This window comes from Mesoplodon densirostris, chromosome X (genome assembly GCF_025265405.1).
Source record: "Mesoplodon densirostris isolate mMesDen1 chromosome X, mMesDen1 primary haplotype, whole genome shotgun sequence".
Lineage (NCBI taxonomy): Eukaryota > Metazoa > Chordata > Mammalia > Artiodactyla > Ziphiidae > Mesoplodon > Mesoplodon densirostris.
The window spans coordinates 111,083,633-111,099,713 of NC_082681.1; the positions used below are offsets into that span (position 1 = coordinate 111,083,633).

At 43.9% G+C, this 16,081-nt stretch overlaps 1 pseudogene; it reads right to left on the minus strand.

The window, feature by feature from the left end:
• Positions 1-4,788: 4,788 nt before the first annotated feature.
• LOC132481737 (V-type proton ATPase subunit F-like) lies at positions 4,789-15,702 on the minus strand (annotated as a pseudogene).
• Between the last annotated feature and the right edge of the window lie 379 nt (positions 15,703-16,081).

Here is a 16,081-nt window from a genome sequence, read left to right on the forward strand (position 1 = left end):
CGGACTTGCAATGCTGACAGGCAGGCAGAGATTCTGTGGCCCTCACTATTGTGGCGTAGGTGGTCCCCTCAATTCTCAGGGTCCTCTCCTTGGTTCCTGGCATTACCGGGAAATCCTCCGGCTGCTGACCTCAGCCCATACTCCCATCCACGAGCTTCCTCACCTCCCTGCCACGGTCCGGGAAAAAGGGAGTGATATTCATCAGGTCACCAGGCCGGAGTCTCCCTCCCAGGTCTGAGAGTAGGGATGAGATTCTATGTGGTTCCCTTCTTCCTGGGTGGGGCTCCCTCATCTTCACTCGGTGTTACCACCCTGACTCTTGTTAGGAACCAGGCTCCTTCCCTAGGTTGAATGAGGCCTCTCTCATTAGACCCAAACCCTGACGTCCCTGAGACCACCCTTGGGGGAACTGAGAGGGCAATTCAGCCTGAGAGCTGGAAACCTGGCTTCCCAGGGCGCAGGCAGAGGTGGCAGTGTGTGTGGTCTCCCCTGTTCTGGGGGGTCGGTTGTCTCATTCCTCACATAGAGTTTGTGCCTTGACACCGATCATGGCCTGGGACTCCTCTTCTTCTGCTGAACCGGGCAGCCAGCCCCTAAACCAAGGCCCTCATCTCCCTCAGACCCCACAGGCAGAGGCCAGGGGGCACCTGAGCCTGCCAGCTCTGCCCTGGCCTCCCGGGGCTAACGGCAGGGGCGGTATTAGAGGCAGCTCTCTCCACTGTGTGAGGAGCAGTCTCCACTTCCTCACTCAGGAGCTTCACCTTGACTCTGCCCTCTGCTGACGGGAGCCCGTGACCGTCAGAAAAGGTCCTCATCTTCCTGGGACCCGAGCTTACACTCACACTGAGCCTCATTCCGCCAAAGCTGATCTGGGGCTCGGCTATGCCTGCTAACAGCAAGGGGGGGACTCTCCGACCCCACTGTTCTGGAGTTGGTGGCTCCCTCAGTCCTCATTCAGGACTCTGGCGTCCAGTCCGGGTAGGGTTTGGGATTCCTCCCTCCACTGACACGAATCTGCATGCCTCAGACCGAAGCTCTCACCTCCTTGAGTAGCTAGAAGACAAGTCGGGGGCTCCACGTCCCGGCTACCTTATCTGGGGACTCCCAGATCTGAGAGCAGGGCTGCTGATTTGTGCAGTTCCCTGTTTTCACGAGACGTCTGCTTACTGGCACGGATGGTCCTACCTCTGCTTCTTTTAGGGCCAAGTCTCCTCCCTAAGCTTAATGGGGTGGCCTTATCTATCTATCTATCTATCCATCCATCCACCCATCCACCCAACTACCTGTTTTTTTCCATCTCACACCCATTACGCATTGACTTTGTAACTGGTCGTTTGTACCTCTTAATTGTCCTCACCTAATTTCTCTCCTCCCCCCAACCACGTTTGTTCTCTGTTATCTATGTTTCTCTTCTGTTGTTTGTTCATTTGTTTTGTTTTTCAGCTTCCACATATAAGTGAAATCATACGGTATTTGTTTTTCTCGGTCCGACTTATTTCACTTAGCGTACATAACACCCTCTAGGTCCATGCCCCCGCCCTTTCTTTTTGGCCACGCCGTGTGGCCTGTGGGATCTTAGTTCCCCCACCAGGGATCGAAGGTGCGCCCCCTGCAGTGGAAGCGAGGAGTCTTAACCACTGGACCAACAGGGAAGTCCTTTCCCCTTTGCATAAAGGCCTTTCTCTACCCGAACGTCCCCTAGCCCCCAACCCCACTTCCCACCCCAGGCAGAAATGAGGGCTTCTCTCAGCCTGAATTACTCTAGAGCATCGCACGAGTGAAGGCGGGAGGGGGCTCCGTGCAGTCACGCCTTTCGGAAGGAGGGACCCTCGTTAGCTCGGAAGGTCCCACTTTTCACCTGCTGGGGACAAGACTACACCCTTTGCCTAAGAAGCCGCCCCCTCTAGACAAAGGCCCTCCACTCCCTGAGGCCCTCCACATGGCAACTCCTACAGGACTCCTCTGGCATATAGGTCACATCAGGGTCTCACGCTGCTGATGGCAGGCAGGGGCGGGAGGCGGGGGGTCACCTTTGTTATGGGGGGAGGGGGGAGGGAAGGTCCCTTCAGGCTACATTCAGGTCCTCACCGTGGCTCTGGACGCGTCCTCAAAACCCACGCTCGGCCGAACAAACCAACGCCGCGGCTAACGGTCGGGCTCCTCGCTTCCAAAGCGGAAGTCGGGGGGAGCCGCATCCGGCCCTGCGTGGGGTCTCCGAGGGCTGACGGCAGGGGCGGGACTCTGCGGGGACGCCCACTGTTCATGGGTCAGCGTCCCTGCGTCCTGCCGGTGCCGCCTATCAGAGCCTGGGGGCCCCTCCCTCTATGGTCCCGGGTCCTCCAGCCTCCGAACCAAGCCCTCACCTCCCCGAGGCCCTAGTGGGGGGAAGTCAGGGCGCTGCTCGTACCATCTCTGCCTGACAAGACGGGCGCCACCCTGTGAGCCTCCCTGCTTGGGGGAGAGACCCCCTCATTAGCACTGAGGGTCCTCACCTTGACTCTGGTTATGGCCAACACGTCCCCCTCTGCAGAACTGGAGTCCGGCCCTGCTAGATGAGGCCCTTCCCTCCCTGACATCACACGGGTGGAATGAGGGGATGACTCAGCGGTAGCTCTTCTGGGTCTCCCAGGGCTAAGTACTGTACAGAATTCTATTTGGCCACCTCTGCTTTTGGGGGGTCCCCTCATAACAGCCATGTAATTTCCTTGACTCTTGTTAAGGCCTGAGTTTTCTCTCTGTAGATCAGTGGGTGTCCCACTAGTTCAGGGTCCTCACCTCTATGAGACTCCTCAGGGAGACTGAGGGGGTTCTTCTACATCAAACATCTGTCCTGGGGCATCCCAGGGCTGACAGCATTCGGGGGATTTGTGGGACTTCTCTGTTCTGAGGTGGGTGGTTCCCTCATTCTTATTCGGAGTCTTGTCAGATACCTGACCAGCGTAGGGACTCCACTCTCTGCTAACTTGAGGCTGCTCCCATCAAATCAAGGTACTCGTGTTCTGCAGACCTCCAGCTGGAAGCCAGGATGAGACACATCCAGCCAGGATTGTTCTGGACTTCCAAGGGTTGATGGCCTGAGTCAGAGTTTACAGAAAACCCACAGTTCTGGCTGGGTCCTTCCATCATTCCTCATTCAGGGTCCCTACCCTCATATCTATCGAAGACTGGGACTCTTTCTGCCTACCTCCTTCCATTGTTTTTAGGCCAAGGCTCTTAAGTCCCTGAGAAGTCTGAAGAATAAGTGAGGGCATGCTCAGCCTGACAGCTCTATCTGAGGCTCTCTAAATCCGACGGCAGGTGGAAGCCTGTCTAGGTGTGACTCCCTATATTCTGGGGTGCTGGGCTTCTAAGCCCTCTAACATTGAGGCCATCCTCTTGGCTCCTGCCTCTTGGATTAAAGGTTTCCTGAGAAATACCTCATCCTTGCAAACACCTGAGCAGTTTCCCCTCTGCAAACCTTGGTCCTTGCCTTAGGAGCGATGTGAGATGGGGAAGCTAAAGCATAAGGTAGGAGTTCCAGACAGGTGGCATTCTATCAGGGGAAAAATACACTGAAATTTTTCTTCTCTTCACCAGCCAGACTCAGAGTCTCACGTAAATTCTGTTCTGACAGATTTATATTTTATGGGGAAGGGGCTGTCCAGGATGATTCTGTGAGCCCCTGATCTTTTGAGGTTATCTGACACTGCATATGAAGAGGATCAGTCACTGAGTATTAGCTTTCTTTTCTTTATTCATGCCTGTCATTTATTTTGGTATTCATATTGCTCTGGGAATGTATTCCAACCCAGTAGCATGAGCACAGTTTTTCTTTTATTGCCTGAGATGCATTTTTAAGAAGAAAGAGGAAAACTGAATATAAGAAACACAAGGTGGGCCTCAGGCTTGGAGAATTGGAATAGTGTGGGCTCTTGATTAATTCAGACCCGGGATCTCGTTTCAACCTGTCCCTTAACAGCCGTATGAATTTGGGTGCATTACTAAACTCTGTGAGCCCCGGGCTCTGCATCTATGAAGTGGGTTTGGCAAGCTCTGTCTTATAGAACTAGTGAGATGTGGTTAATATGTGTTAAGTGTCTGGCGCAGTGACTGGCCTGTGTTGAGACTTCAACGTGGCATTTATTACTATGATTAATTTGGACCCCATGATACCACCCACTCTGCTGGGGTTGTTTTTTTTTTTTTAACTCCAGCAGAAGCCAGAAAATATGTGGCAACCTAGAACAAAGAAAACCCAATCATCCAAAATGCCGATTAGCAAGAAAAACTAAGTAATATTTCCCTATTACATGATAAATTATTCAATATGGGTATAAGATATACTTTTCCAGTTAGATACAACACAAATCCCCTAGGTCTGTGTCAAGGATCACCAACTTCCCTCCCTACGAGCAGCCCTTCTATCTAAACTACCCTTGTTTTCATTAATTTAACCATCACCAAAAACCCAGAACTCGTATGGACTTTATCAGATTAAACACATGATAACTTAATTTGAATGCCCTTTTGATGGAGAGGGCTCTGACCCTCCCAGCCCAGTGCAAAGGTGCCCAGTGGCTCCTTACCATCTTGCCTCAAAGGAGAATTACACTTATTTCTCAGAAACTCCCTGAAGACGATGTGAATGAAACATTTCATTTGCATACTGTGTTCTCCTGCTCTGGCACAAGAGCACAGGACACGTCCCATCCCTCGCACAGTGATATGCTTCCCCTTCATGAATAGGCTCAGAACAGTCACAAGGGGGCTGACCTTCTGCATGCCCTTTACATAACTCAGCCTCTCATCTTAGGTGAGGTCCAGTTTTCTGAGACGGACATAGGAGTGGTGCACTTCTTTCACATCAACCTCAAAGACCAGCTTCACGTGCTCAGAGGCTCCCCTAAGGATCCCAGGAAGTGAAGTGCTCCTTATCATTTTTTATCCCAGGAAGTGAAGTGCTCCTTATCATTTTTTATGGCATTATTCACCATGTCTGACTTTGTGATGGGCTCTTTAACTTGGTAACTGAGCACCAGGGAATTCACCACCAAAACCACTTTCTAGTCAAGAGTGTGTTTGGGCAACTTCTTAGGGACTGGCAAAGTGTGTGGTTCTCTGACTTTGGTTCTTTGTCTTTGGGTCTCCTTGAGGGCCTGAAAGCATTGCTCATGTGTGCAGCACCACTGCTTCTGATACTGAGGCATGATTGCTCTTGTTGGTACCAGTAGGCAGGAGTGTGGGTAGGAGGCATGGCAATGGGCCGCCACAGGCTAAGGAAGAGGAGGAAGACGTAAGTGGTGTCAGCTGGTAAACTCCATTTTGTTTGCTCTGATGAACGCCAACTCCACCAGACTTTTCCTAAGGGCAGTGTTCTAGGGCCTCACAGGTCTCCTGTCCTGTTTGTTCCACAAGTACTTGAAGAAGGAACTGAGAAGGCATTTCACAGCTCAGCCGGCCAACCCAGTTGGAGACTTCCCAGGGCTCACAGTAGGGCAGGGAGAAATGGGCTCTATTAGGTGCACTGGTATTAGAGTATTCCCCTCAGTCCTCACTCAGGGTCCTCACTAGGACCCTGTGACTCCTAGCAGTTCCTGGGACACTCAGTCTACTGACCTGAGGCCATCTCCCTTCAGACCGAGGCCTTCATCTCTCTGAGACTCCTACAAGGAAGTGATGGAGACATCTCATACGGTCACCTCTGTCTGGGTCCTCCCAAGGTTGACAGCAGGGCCTTGACTCTGGGGGACACCCTCTCTTCTGGGGTAAGCAGTCCCCTCACCGCTCATGCTGACAGAGCTGACACCTGGACTCCTGACAGAGTATGGAATTCCTCCCTCTGCCTAACTGGGGTCATTCATCCCCTTCAGACCTCACTTCCTTGAGTGGTCTGAGGAGAAAATGACACTGGACAAAGAAATATAGGACCTGTTGTTTTGGTTTTTTTTTTTTGCGGTACGCGGGCCTCTCACTGTTGTGGCCTCTCCCGTTGCGGAGCACAGGCTCCGGACGCGCAGGCTCAGCGGCCATGGCTCACGGGCCCAGCCGCTCCGCGGCATGTGGGATCCTCCCGGACCAGGGCATGAACCCGTGTCCCCTGCATCGGCAGGCGGACTCTCAACCACTGCGCCACCAGGGAAGCCCGGACCTGTTTTTTTATTAACAGGATGTCTGGCAAACCTACCTGAGGGCGAAGTGAGGGTCCTTAGCTTGAAACTCTGTCTGGGCCTCCCAGGTCTCACAGCAGGGGTGCAGCAGGATTCTGAGGTTCCTCTCTTCTGGAGTTATATTATTCTCAGTTCATATGGGAGGTATTTGGAGAAATCATAGTACTCAGTGAAAAGCAAGTTTGAGGGTGTGCCAGGGACCTATTGGGGAGGGAGTGACAAAAATGATGGGTGGAACGTCAGACTGTGCCTGCATGTCTTGCTGAGACATTGTTACAGGGAATCAAATATACCCCCTAATCAGTGCTGGAGTGGTGTTTACATCAGTATTTTCAAAAACAGGGCCTGTGAAGTAATAATAGGTGCTATTCAAAAAAAGGCAAATTATTTAAATAAAGTTGAGTAAGTTTTAGTTTCTGGTTTTGTTTTCACTGCAAGACTTCCCAAAGCCCTCAATATGCCAATATGCACTGAGAAAATCCAAGAGGGATAATACAGCATGATGAGTTTTCTTAACATATTTGACCATGAAAAGCATGTCCTCCCGCCATTTTTTTTTTCACATCGAATCTCAGGACTTCAGCACAGAACATTTTGGAGATGCTGTCTATGATGTTCCTGGCAGATCCTCAGCTTATGTTTTTCTGAATGTTTTCAGTGACAGTATAGTGGCCCTTGGACGGGGCAAGAATACTGGCCAGGCACATTTTCAAAACAGAATGGCTGATTTAGTGCCAATAAAGATGATATCTAAAGCACAAAGACCTTAATAAGTAACATGAAATATCAACTCTTGATACTTTCCCAAAATTTCAATTTAGAGTCAATAGGATGCAACCACAACCAAAACTTGCTTGAGATGCCTGATCACTGAAAGACATACTCTAAGGGTCATGTTAAATACAGGTCATCCTAAATTTCCCAAAGAATACTACTATGTTACAGCTACTTAAAGGAGAGTAGATGCATATTTTATAAGTACCCAAACCTCCAGGGGGAAAATATTCTAGAGCTAGCCCAGCTGTAGGGGACCTAATCAAAAAGGTGTGAATACAGGGTAGGTATTCAGGCTCAGTGGAGAATGGGAATGTTTGGAAACCACAAGGGAGAAATTCTATCTTATAAACTGGTTTTACATAGTGGAAGTGGCAGGGGAACACGGTAATAAGGAAGCTACACAAATGCCTGCAATTCATCCAAGTGGTACAGGGTACTGTGTCTTTCAAAAGACCTGATTCTGGACTTCTCCAGATGTTAGGATTGAGGTTATCGGTATTCTTTCTGCTATTCTTGCAATGTTTAGTTCAGAAACTGGTGCAGGCCATGTTCCTGCAGAAGACACACATAGTTGATCTGGGAAAGACAAAGGCAGGGAATAGAGACAGGGGCTCAGAGCAATGACCCAGACATGCCTGCAGAAGTCTAGAGGAGTATAGCTAAAGACACACATCCAGGGCTTCCCTGGTGGCGCAGTGGTTTAGAGTCCTCCTGCCGATGCAAGGGACACGGGTTCGTGCCCCGGTCCGGGAAGATCCCACATGCCGCGGAGTGGCTGGGCCCGTGAGCCATGGCCGCTGAGCCTGCGCGTCCAGAGCCTGTGCTCCGCAACGGGAGAGGCCACAGCAGTGACAGGCCCGCATACCACAAAAAAAAAAAAAAAAAAAAAAAAATACACACATCCATTTTCCTCTTTACAGTTCAAATAAATTTAAAAACTAAAGCAATTTCCTAGGCAAAGCTATAATGCAAACTCAGCCTTTATCTTGTGATTTGGACTTAGGGTATACAGATATTTAGAAGTATGTTGATCTGATCAAGTTACTTTCTTAAATGCTGTATTTCAAAGGATTTCAAATAAAAGAGAAACAAGATGGTGGCTCAAGATAGTGGACATTTAAAAAAAACAGCATATAAGTAACATATTTAGAGCTATATTAGCGCATCTCCTGGGTAATTTTAGTATTCATTAGTGTCTTCATCTCTCAGTGGAAGAAAACTCATGACTGTCGTTAAAATACTGTTTTAGTCATGTACTAGCTAATTAATAAAGATATTAAATATAACCATTTCTGAAACCTGTGCCTCTGGCATATATTTTAGCAATGCCTCTTCAATGGGATTTTAGTACTTAAATATTTCCCTCTATGATACTTGGATATGTACATGATTTAAAACTATTATAAAATTAGTCATCAGGGAACTGTAACAGGGCTTTGTTACTTTACTAAAAATCTTTTCATTTAAAAACACACCTTTAGAGTATCCACTGATATTGCGAGACAACTTCAAGTTTTATAATTATGTGCTCCCATATACCATTCTTTCATTATAGAGCAAGAAACCCAGGTCAAAATAAAAACATCTTAATCACTGTTTAAGAGGATTATCCGTTTTTCAAAATTCCAGGTTTAGTTTTAGAAAATCATTCTTATGTTTCTACTAACTGGTTTTTCCATTTCACTGTAAAAATCTATTCAAAAATATTAATGTTTAATGTTTAAAGTGATCGTTATAGAGAGGGAGGGAAGTAGGAACAGCACAAAGAAAAACAACAATAACAATATAATCTCCACTACTCAGAGACATCTGCTGTCATCAAACGATTCTTTCTATTTGTTATTAGGCAATTTTGGAAGACTCTGAAAAAACCTCAGCTTGGCATACACAAACCACCTGGTGAACAATGGCAGACTCCTACCACCTAGTTAGTTCTTTTCAGTTTGCAGATGGGTAAAGAAACTCAGCCCCAAGAAAAGAATGCTGCTCTTTTAATTATTCCTCCCTACTTTTCTTCATCGAATGACTATATACTGCTTTGATTACTGCAGGGCTTTGTTTAAGCCATTGACAATGATTTTTCTTTTAAAAGAAGAACCCTACAGAGAAAATAGCTTAAAAATTGCATAGGATATTCAGAGAGCAAGAATAAACGGAAACAAAAATCCACCGTCAGGATTTGAATTTCAGGCTTTGTCGGCGATTGACGTGTAGAATGTAGAATGTAATTTTTCTCCAGAGTTTAATATCTACTAAACACCCAATGACCAAGTGGCCTACATTTGTTAGATATTTATTTAATGAGTTGGATTTAAAGTGACATCTGCGACTGAAAGCTAGAAGTCTAGGTCAACTGTCTGTGATCTAAAGAGATGGGGCCTTAAGTTCTGGATTTTATCAAATGTGCATCCAAGTCCAAATTGATAGAACCAAGACTTCCCTGGCTTTCAGTACTCCACAGAAGGTGAAGACATAGGTAAGCTATTTAAAGAACAAAATGGACTCCACACTAAGAGTAATGACAAAAAAACACTAAGTATTCAAAATCCAGATCAATATCAAATGATAAATAAAAGGTACAAAGATATTACAATATAAATGAATAGGTGTTGAAATTAAAGGAACACTGTTTTAAATTAGAGCTCTGTTTAAATTAAAGGAGATCTTTGTTAAATTCAGAGTCCATTCACATATCTAGAATGTACAATCATGCTGCTGAGAGTCATACAAGTGATGTAGGGGGAAAGTGGATTTGTGTGTGTTGCAGTGAGTGGGATGGGAAACGGGAACACTGGAAGTAAACAAAATGACAGGATACTGGGGAAGCGGTGGGTTCCTTCCAGTCTCTCAGCATTAGCTGAGGCAAAGCAATGGGCAACAGAAATTGTGAGCTCTTAAAAAGAATGGGTACCATACCCCCCATAATTGAAATCACTTGGGGAGTTACTGAGAATACAGATTTCTAGGCCCACTGTAACCCAAGAGCAGCCTTGGAATCGAGATTTTTGGGGTTTTTTCTTCACAGAGAATTAAAATTTTTATTTTTTATTTTATTTTATTTTATTTTTTGTGGTACACGGGCCTCTCACTGTTGTGGCCTCTCCCGTTGCGGAGCACAGGCTCCAGACGCGCAGGCTCAGCAGCCATGGCTCACAGGCCCAGCCGCTCCGCGGCATGTGGGATCCTCCCGGGCCGGGGCATGAACCCATGTCCCCTGCATCGGCAGGCAGACTCTCAACCACTGTGCCACCAGGGAAGCCCTATTTTTTATTTTTTTAACATCTTTATTGGAGCATAATTGCTTTACAATGTTGTGTTAGTTTCTGCTGTATAACAAAGTGAATCAGCTATACCTATACATATATCCCCATATCCCCTCCCTCTTGCGTCTCCCTCCCTCCCTCCCTATCCTACCCCTCTAGGTGGTCACAAAGCACCGAGCTGATCTCCCTGTGCTATGCGGCTGCTTCCCACTAGCTATCTATTTTACATTTGGTAGTGTATATATGTCCATGCCACTCTCTCACTTCATCCCTGCTTACCCTTCCCCCTCCCCGTGTCCTCAAGTCCATTCTCTACATCTGCGTCTTTATTCCTGTCCTGCCCCTAGCTTCTTCAGAACCATTTTTTTTAGCCTCAAGTGATTCTGATGAGAAGCCGACTTTGGAGCCACACTGTTACCCACACTGATGTCTTGTTAGTACTTCATTAAGAAGTGTTAAACTTTTAGAAATTAAGGTTTTCCCAGAAGATAAGGTGTTTTTCATTTAAATTTAAACATATTAATGGGAAGTCTATAGATATTCTGGAACTTCTCTGAAAATTTTTGGTGATCATATTCAACTGCTGAGTTTTCCTCCAGTAATGAACATTTTTAAGCTAGCTATGGACATTTATTAAAATACAGGCCTCAAACTGTCCAAATTGTGACAGGATGAATAAAATAAGAATGTCTCAAAATGTTACTTGAAACCTTCCTAGGGCACTATTAATATTTAGAATTTTTTGGTAGGTGAGAATAAAAACAGGTTTTAGGTCACATATAATATTCTTTTTCCATTCCTTTTAAAGACTTCATTTGTTTATTAACCTCTTTTCACTTCTATCCTTATAATTAAGTTTCTTTATATCCTCACACTTACAGTTGAAAGTAGTGTCTGTAGGTTATGTGTAGAGGTTACATTTCATAGGTCACATTTCAGTTGTTACTTAATTGTTCATGCATTTCCCCTCAAATAAATTTCCAGGAGGAGGAGCACAGAGTTTACTTCTTTTAATATGCAGAATATTTAAAGTTAGTGTTTTAAGTGTAGTAGACTCTCAAAAATGACCTACCCAACAGATGTTTTTCAACACTGAATTTTCTCAATTGAGAAAAGTATATATACTTGTGCTGTTCAATACAGCAGCCATTAGCCACATGTGACTATTTAAATTTAAATGAATAAAAATTAAATAAAATTTAAAATTCAGTTCTTTAGCTGCACTATCCACATCTCGAGTGTTCAGTAGTCACATGTGGCTCTCATACTGGACAGCACAGATATAGAGCATGTCCATTAATGTAGAAAATGCTATTAGAAAATGCTGATCTATACAAATTGTTTCTCCTTCCTCCCTCCTCCCTCCCTCCCTCCCTCTCCTTCCTCTCTCTGATACAGAAGCGTTTCACTGCTCTAAAAAATTCCCTATGCTCCAATTATTCCTCCTTCCCCCTTTCTTCAACACCTGGCAACCATTTATCTTTTTGTTTCCATAGTTTTGCCTTTTCCAGAATGTCATATACAGTAAGTCCCCTACATATGAACCTTCAAGTTGCGAACTTTCAAAGATGCAAATGTATTATAAACCTATTACAGTACAGTACTATATAGCCGATTGTGTTAGTTGGGTACCTAGGCCAACTCTGTTGGACGTAGGAACAAACTGGACTTACAACGTGCTCTCAGAATGGAACTTGTTCGTATGTAGGGGACTTAACTGCAGATGGAATTATACAGTATATAGCCTTTTCAGATTGGCTTCTTCTGTTTTGTTTTGTTTTGTTTGGCTGCGCTGCATGGCTTGCGGGATTACTTCCCTGACCAGGGATTGAACCTGGACTCCCTGCAGTGGAAGCACAGAGTCTTAATCATTGGACCACCAGGAAATTCTCTCAGATTGGCTTCTTTCAGGTAACACTATGCTTGTTTCTGCCATTTTTTTTTTCATGGCTTGATACCTCATTTCCTGTTATCACAGAATAATATTCTATTGCATGACTGCATCACAATTTGTTTATCCATTCACCTACTGAAAGACATCTTGGTTCCTTCCAATTTTGACATTTACAAATAAATCTTCTATAAACATTCCTGTGTAGGTTTTTATGTGGACATAATTTTCAATGCATTTGGGTAAATCCCAAAGAGCACGAATGCTAAAATATGGCAAGACTATGTTTAGCTTTGTAAGAAATTTCCAAACTATCTTCCAAATTGGCTGTACCATTTTATATCTCCACCAGCAATGAATGAAAACTCCTGTTGCTCCATATCCTCACCAGCATTTGACATTGTCAGAGTTTTGGATTTTGGCCATTCTAATAGGTGTGTAGTAGTATCTTATTGATGTTTTAATTTACAGTTCTCTAATGACGTATGATGTGCAGCATCTTTTCATATGTGCCATATTTGCTGTCTGTATGTCTACTTTGGTAAGGTGATTAGATCTTTTGCCAGCTTTTAAATTGGGTTGTTCATTTTGTTGTTGTTGTTGTTGAGGTTTAAGTGTTCTTTATATGTTTTGGATACAAGCCCTCTATCAGATGTGCTTTTGTAAATATTTTCTCCCTGGCTGTGCCTTGTCTTTGCATTCTCTTAAAGAGTGTCTTTTGCAGGGCAGAAGTTTTTCACTTCAATGACGTCCAACCTAGCTATTTTTTCTTTCATGGAGCATGCTTTTAGTATTGTATCTAAAAACTCATTGTCAAACACAAGGTCACCTAGATTTTCTCTTCTGTTATCCTTTTATCTTTTTATAAGTTTTATATTTTTGCATTTTACATTTTGGCCTATGATTGATTTTGAGTCAATTTTCTTAAAAGATATAAGGTCAGTGTCTAGATTCATTTTCTTGAATATGAATGGCAGTTGTTAAGCCCCATTTGTTGAAAAGACTATCCTTTTCCACTGGATTGCCTTCGTTCCTTTGTCAACAATTAGTTGCTCATGTTTGTGTGGGTTTATTTCTGGGGTTTTTGGTCCATTAAATTGATTTGTCTATTCTTTTAACAACACCACACTGTCATGATTACTGTAGTTTTAGAGTAAGTCTTGAACTAGAGTACTGCCAGTCCCCCAACTGTATTCCTTTACAATGTTGAACTGGTTATTCTGGAACTTTTGCCTTTCCATATAAACTTTAGAACCAGTTTGTTGGTAGCCACAAAGTAAACTTCTGGGATTTTCATTGGGATTGTGTTGAATCTATAGATTATGTTAGGAATAACTAACAACTCAACAATATCGAGTCTTCCTATCCAAGAACATGGAATATCTCTCCATTTATTTAGATCTTTGATTTCTTTCATCAGTTTTGTAGTTTTCCTTATATAGATCTTATAAAATTTTGTTAGATTCATACTTAAGTATTTTAATTTTTTTGCTTCTAATGTAAATGGTATTTTGCTTTTTATACTCGAATTCCAAATGTTCGCTGCCGATATATAGGAAACAATAGACTTTCATATATTAACCTTGAATCCTGCATCTGTGCGATAATTGCTTATTTGTTCCAGAAGGGGTTTTTTGGTAAACTTTTTGAGATTTTTCTATATAGACAATAACATCACCTGCAAACAAAGACAGTTTTACTCCCTCTTCTCAATCTGTACACATTTTCCTTCCTTTTCTTATCTTTTTTTTATTACATTACATAGGGCTTACAGTACAATTTATAATTGTACTGTACAATTTTGATAAAGAGTAGTGAGAGGGGATGTCCTTGCCTTGTTCCCCGTCTTAGGGGAGAAAGCGTCTAGTTTTTCACCATTATGATATTAATTGTAGTCTTTTTGAAGATGTTCTTTATCAAGTTGAAAAAATTTCCCCTCTATTTCTAGTTTACCGAGAGTTTATCATGAAAGGGTGTTGTATCTTGTTGAATGTTCTTATTGCATCTACTAATATGATCGTATGATTTTTCAGCTTCAGCCTGTTGATGTAATGAATTACATTAATTGACTTTAAAATTTTGAACTACCCTTGGATACCTGGAATACACATTTGGTTGTGGTGTATAATCCTTTTTATACATCGTTGAATTTTATTTCCTAATATTTTGCTGAGGATTTTTGAATCTATGTTCATGAGAGATATTGATTGGTAGTTTTCCTTTCTTGTAATGTCTTTGCCTGGGTTTGGTATTAGATAATGCTGACCTCATAAAATGAGTTGTGAGGTGTTCACTCTGCATCTATTTTTTGGAACAGATTGTAGAGAATTGGTATCATTTGTTTCTTAGATGTTTGGTGAAATTCAATAGTGAAACCATTTGGGCCTGGTCCTTGCTATTTTAGAAGGTTATTAATTACTGATTTCAATTTTTTTTTTTTTTTTTGCGGTACGCGGGCCTCTCACTGTTGTGGCCTCTCCCGTTGCGGAGCACAGGCTCCGGATGCGCAGGCTCAGCGGCCATGGCTCACGGGCCCAGCCGCTCCGCGGCGTGTGGGATCTTCCCGGACCGGGGCACAAAGCCGTGTCCCCTGCATCGGCAGGCAGACTCTCAACCACTGCGCCACCAGGGAAGCCCCAATTTCAATTTCTTTAATAGTTTTAAGTCTACTCAGATTGCCTGTTTCCCCTTGTGTGAGTTTTGGTAGATTGTGTCTTTCAAAGAATTGGTCCATTTCACCTTTTATCAAATTTGTGGGTGTACAGTTCAAAATACAGTTGATGCTTAAACAATATGGTGGTTAGGGGCACAAATTCTTGTGCAGTAAAAAAATCCATGCATAACTTTATAGTAGGCCCTCCATATCCATGGTTCTGCATCCAAGGACTCAACCAACTGTGGATCATGTAGTGTTGTAGTATTTATTGAAAAAAAACCTGTGTATAAATGGACTTCTGTAGTTCAAACCTGTGTTGTTCAAGGGTCTACTGTATTCTTTTATTATCATTTTACTGTCCATGGGATTAGTAGAGCTAGTTCCTCTTTCATTTCTGATACCAGTAATTTGTGTCTCCTCTCTTTTTCTTTCTTTTTGTTTGTTTTAACCCTAACCAGCCTTGATTTCAATGGCAGAGCTCCAGCAACCTGGAGGCACCTCATCAAGCCTCTCAGTGGAGTGAGAAGGGGCAGGGAATTGGAACTCAGAGGCTCAAACCTTAGAGAAGGACTGATAGCAAGCCTGGGGAGAGGCTGCATGATTGTGGGGAGTCCCCAGCGCAGGTCGTGGGCCATGAACATGCCCCTAGCCCTGCGCAGGATGGGGTCCTTGGCAGCATCACTGGGGTGCTCCTTGGACAGGCTCTCCAGTACCGCTGGAATGAAGCACTGGTGGGCATCGAGCACATGCTGCACCTCTCTGCAATGTGTTGATGAGGATGATGCCAATGTCCTCCCGATTTAGAAACCACCGGAAAGTGTCTTCAGTCTCATTGATGGTAGTATCCTTCTCCACCACCAGGAAATTAGGGTGGCGGTTCTTGTTAAGCTCCCCTATGCCACCCAGCAGGAAGCCAGTCACCGTGTCCTCGTCTCCCATCACCACAATTAGCTTCCCCCTCTCCACCATCATCACAGTCAGCAATACTTTAAATATTTTACTTTATTCTCTTTTTGCTTGGATGGTTTCTGAAGATAAGTTTGATTTAATTGTTCTTATTCCTCTGTTGGTAAGACATTATTTTCTCTGGCTTCTTTCAAGATTTTCTGTTTGTCTTTGATATTCTGCAGTTTGAATATGATATGCCTAGATATCAAATTTTTGGCATTTATCCTGTTTGTTGTGCTCTGGGCTTCCTGGATGTGTGGTTTAGTGTCTGTCTTTCATTTTTGGAAAATTCTCAGCCTTTATTTATTTATGTATTTTAACATCTTTATTGGAGTATAAGTGCTTTACAATGGTGTGTTAGTTTCTGCTTTATATTCTTAGCCTTTAAAACTTCAAATAT